We start from the raw sequence: 5,373 nt of genomic DNA on the forward strand, positions 1-5,373 counted from the left end.
CTAGTCACACTAACAGTAGCTGTGTTGCAGTGTAGCAGTATGAACCCAGGAATATTCTAACATTCAAATTGTATACACAAAAACAAACTGTTTACATTTAATTTACTAATCAAATCAGCTGCTAGTAGAACAGATACGAGGTGATAATGACTAATATCTTAATACTATTAGCTTTAGTGAGGACTTTGAGGCAGCATATCCCTCAGCCATGCCTAGTTAAATAAACAAGACAGATGGTGAAGGGAGTTTAGCAACCATGCCAGCAGCTTTCTTTTGAGATCTGGGTATATGGAGAAAATGGTTCATGTGGGCTTAGATGGGATTTTTTAAAAACAATACATTTTCAGCTAAAGGAAAAGAAAAATTCACTGTTGGCTCTGTTAGGCAGAAGAAAAAACCTGACATGCATTGTTGGAACCAGTGTCATAAGTAATGAAAAGTATGCACTAGAAGCACAAATAAAATGATCATTAAAAGTAGCATATTAAGAAAGCATCAGAGCAGTCAATACTAACAATCTGACTCAGATGTTTGAATGGTTGAGACTAATTAAACCATTCACTACAACCAATACTCTTTTACAACTGAAAAGTTATCAGAAGCTGCTAAATATGAAGATTTACAGGGCATGTAAACAATTCCCAAAACTAGTTAAATATAAATCTCATTCTGCTTTTAAAATGTGTGTTGCTTTTCTGCTTAGTTCCGAGTATAAGGTTTAGGGAAGAATAAGGCAAAACTGCATTAGGTGTGCACACTTGTTCCAAAGATTTAATTTTTTTTATTTTTAAAAGTGCTTTGCAGCCTCAGTAGAAAGAATACCCTACATACTAGATCAAGAGAGCTAAGATAAATCTTACCAAAAAGCTTGAGAGTTAAAATATGTTAAATTCCCAACCTTCCTAGTGCTAACAGGTAGATGCTAATTTGGTCACTTGTGATTATCAGAATTAGTTCCGTTCCATGTCCTAGTTTACAGAATATTTTGCAAAAATATTGGGGACAAATTCAGCTCTCAGTTACAGCAGTGTAGAACCAAAGTAACTCCATTAACTTTAACACACTGGCTTAACAGATAAATGAGAACAGAAATCAGCTCCTTGTGTAAAAAGTTGCTGGAAAGAGATTATGTAGGTCAAATTCCAGGAAAAAAGGATGGGACTCAGTATAATGGAGACTATTCTTTCAGCACTGCTTGGTTTGGGCTGGAGGAGGAAGGAAATGATTAATATGCAAAACTCCAATATCTGCTATTGGGAGCTCAACATGTAATTTTGCCATGCACTGGTGAAAGAACGACAACAGCTTCACTTTGAAGGAATGGCAGGCCAGTAAGTTAATAATTTGTAGTCTGCATTGCTAGATGGAAGGTACCTGGGACTGGTCTCTTTCTCTCTGGGTCAGTTGGAAAAAGGGAAGCAAGTTTGACCTACAGGATCAAGCAGAGGACTGGAAATCAGGAGGCTTGATTTCCATTCCTGTCATTGTCACTGGCTCTCTGTGAACGTGAGCAAGTAACTTAACTTCTGCCTGAATACTATTATTAATTGAATGTATTCATGCTAATCAAGCACCTTGCATTGTATTCTTTTAAATCATAATGTATTTTGGGACCAGGATTATGAGAGCTGTCAAATATGGTTGGTATCTCTTTAGCTAAGCCTACTATAGACAATTCCTAGTTGCATGACATAGGAACATTTCTGTAAGTGTAATATAAAAAATGTAGCAAGTCACACGTTCCGGATTATATTGATGCTCTAAAAGAAATGCTAAGTATCCTATTAGGACCAAATTCTACCTCACTTACACCCATGTAACCCCACTAAAGTTATATAATGAAGGGTAGAACTAGACCTGTGGTTTTCAACCTGTGTCTGTCCACAGACTATGTTTAAAATTTCCAAAGGGGTCTGCACTTTCATTTGAAAATTTATTGGGGAAATGAAAAAGGTTGAAAACCACTGAATTAGACAATTTAGACTAGAATGGTAGTTTTGCCAAAATGCTGCAAACTACTGATCTTTCTCTCTCTGTGCATGATAACTTCTGATCCCCTCTCTCGAGGGAGATCTGGGATAGTTCCAGCCAGCAGCTTCTCCTCTTGAGTTGATTCCCAGAGTTTCTGATTGGCTCGTCTCTTCTTGCTTTCTCCCTGTCCTCCATCCCCCCATAAGTTCCCTCTGCTATTTTCAGAAAGGGAGGGGGCATCCCAGGCATCGTGGAGCCCTTGATTCATAGGCCAGCCTTTTGCAGCCTGTGACCCCAGTACCACTATGCCTGGGGTCAAAAGACTTCCAGCTGCCATCAGATTCCAATGGATGCTGTTAAGTACAGTATCTACACACAATACAAGCTGCATCAACTGCAGACTTGCCAGGGAAGTTTATAGGGGGAGTATGTATCTCATTAATTAAACATGAAGATTATACTAAATTCAGAGATGATGTGAACACCAGTGAATAGAGAGAAATAGTAGAAAAGGATGTAGAGAAGTTAGAAATATGTACAGCAAATAAATTGAATTTCTCTTTGGACAAAAACAAGCTCATAGCTCTGAAGAAAAATAATTCATAACAGAGATTCACTGCGAGATACCTGAAAAGCAGAGGATATAGTGGATATCAAAGAAGATATGAATTTGCAAATATTATACACCAACAAAACATCACTGCTGTTCCAAGCTGGCCACAAAAAAGCATCAGGCCATGGAACAGGGAGGTGATAGTCCCATTTTACACAGCTTTGTTGAGATTGTACTTGAAATATTGTCATTTTTTCAGAGGTGTTCATCAACTGAAAGGAGCTCAGTGAAAGCAACACAAATGATTAAGTGGCAGGTGCGATTGCTTTATGAGGAAATATTAAAATATATAAATAAATGTAACTTAGCTAAGTGACAGCTAAAGCTGGGGTATGATGACCATTTTTAAGAGTTTGAAGGGTGCACACACCAGCAGAACTGTTTAGAGTAGTACATAGGACAAGGATGTTTAACTAGGTGTAAAAGGATGAAAAGGAAATTGTATGCTGATTACATGAGAATGAGATCTAATAGCTTGTGAAAATGATTGAAACTCCATTATCTGAGTCATGTACAACTAGACTGGTGAATGCACTAGAAAATGTACTGCAAGGAACAATCCTTTATTGATGGACAAGATGATCTCCAGGACTACGTTTAATCTATGAATCTAACATTAATAAAATGACCACACTGCATCATCACCACCTTCCTTTATTTTTCTAGAATTTAAATTTCAACTCAACACTTAAGTAGATATATAACTTTAAGCACATTTAAGTCCATCCCTATTCATCAAAGCAGTTTAGCACTTGGTTGAATTAGGCCCTTAATGCTATTTGTAAAATTGAGCTCAGACGTTTAGGCAGCAACAGGCCTAGCAACTAATTGCTCAGACCAGGGATGGGAAAGGAATAGGAAGCTTTATACTCAGTGGTGTCCAATCAGCAGTCCGCTTTTAGTGATTTGACCACACACAAGTGGGTATAATGCCTGTTGGTGGGGTATTTGCAGCAGTTCCCTCATCAGCCATTGCAACTTGGTTAGGCTCCCTCTTGGTAGCCTTGCAGGCCTGCGTTCAAGACCCACAGCACCTAACATTCCTTTAAATGTCTCTTTAATGATTAATCCCACACATTTGGAAGTCAGAACCCTGAGCCTGATGTTTAATGATCCCTGAAAGCAAAGTTTCAATCTCTAGTACTGCCGATCTTGTAGCTTTTATTAGCAGTAAAATCACTGAAATATATGGTGGGAAAGTTCTATCAGTGTACTTGAAGTACTAGTGTTATAACCTTGGGAATAGAAGTGAGGCATAATTGTATTTTCTAAAAACCTATGTAATAGGTAAGGGAAGTATTTGAATTTCCTGCCTGTGTGAATAGAAAAAGTCCCAACCTATACTGTATGTGAAAAAACGAAGCTATGACTAAATGCTCTCTCCTGTAGTCTAGAAAGCCATACTGTAAATTGTCTGTGTGTCTGTTCAATCTTTGTGCAGCACCAAGTGACCTTTCTATCTTTGTCTGTTCATTCAATGAATGAGCTAATCAAAGTGTTGCTCCTTATTTCAGCCTCTCATTCTCCATAAGCTAAAACTACACTGTAGAGAAAAAAAATTAAGATATTGTACACTCCCCTCTACATTTGCACCAAATACAGCCCTAGATCTCACATTTATTCCAGTGCATGGGGTAGTGAAAGGTGAGATAGGGCAGGCTGTATAACATCAACTATGTGGATCTACTGGACATTCTCCCCCATGAAGGAAGAACTTGCCAGTCAAAAGGGCTTCATATAGAAAGCAGAGATCACAGCAGACATTAAGTTTAAGGCATCACAAAGTGCACTGACTGCTTTTGGTGGCAGCCACATGAATGTAATTAACTTTTATCTTGGGAAATGATCACCCAAAAATATCTTCCACAAATCTACCATTGACTTTAATAGGATTCAAGCATGTGGTTAGAGTTTGCTGAATAGAGGTGGGATCACTCATATACTTAGGCTTGGAAGGATTAAATTTTATTGGTAAATGTCAATAAACATTAATTTCATTGTATGCATGCAGTCCAGTGGAAAAATATTTCCATTGAAAATAAACAAAATGTACAGATAGACAAAGTAAGAAAAATACTGATTGACGACTTCTTAGAGTTTTGATTGAAAGCTAAAATTTTGACATATGTTGGCACTTTGTGTTTTAAAGTTTATAAAGCTTTAACTTTTTGAATCTGAATGTCTACTCTCATTAAATCATTGTCTGACCCCCTATAATGTTGTACAATTGTAAAAATTGCAATTGATAAAAATAGAAAAAAGTTTAAAAATAAACATCAATATAATCTGCTGAAATTATTTTAAAAAATCAAATTCTACCAAGCCTTTATATACACCTCTACCTTGATAGAACACTGTCCTTGGGAGCCAAAAAATCTTACCACATTATAGGTGAAACCGCGTTATATCGAACCTGCTTTGATCCACCGGAGTGCGCAGCCCCCCCCCCCCCCCCCCGCTTTACCATGTTATATCTGAATTTGTGTTATATCGGGTCGTGTTATATTGGGGTAGAGGTGTATTTAATATTAAGCATGTGCTCAAGTGCATTCACTGGGCCATTGTACAAAAATAAATTACATTAGACCCACTATTCAGTTTTGTTTCCCTTTAAAGGAAGCAGAGATATCTTGTTTCTAAATATAAAATTCTTAACACCTAAGTGACTTAGGAGACTGTCACATTTTTCAAAATGCGTTTTATGCAGTTAGCAGCCTAAGTCTCACTTAAAGAAAATGGGACCTCACCTCCTAAATCTGTTTTGAAAATGGGGCTTAGTTTTGAAAAAT

This window comes from Chrysemys picta, chromosome 1 (genome assembly GCF_011386835.1).
Source record: "Chrysemys picta bellii isolate R12L10 chromosome 1, ASM1138683v2, whole genome shotgun sequence".
Lineage (NCBI taxonomy): Eukaryota > Metazoa > Chordata > Testudines > Emydidae > Chrysemys > Chrysemys picta.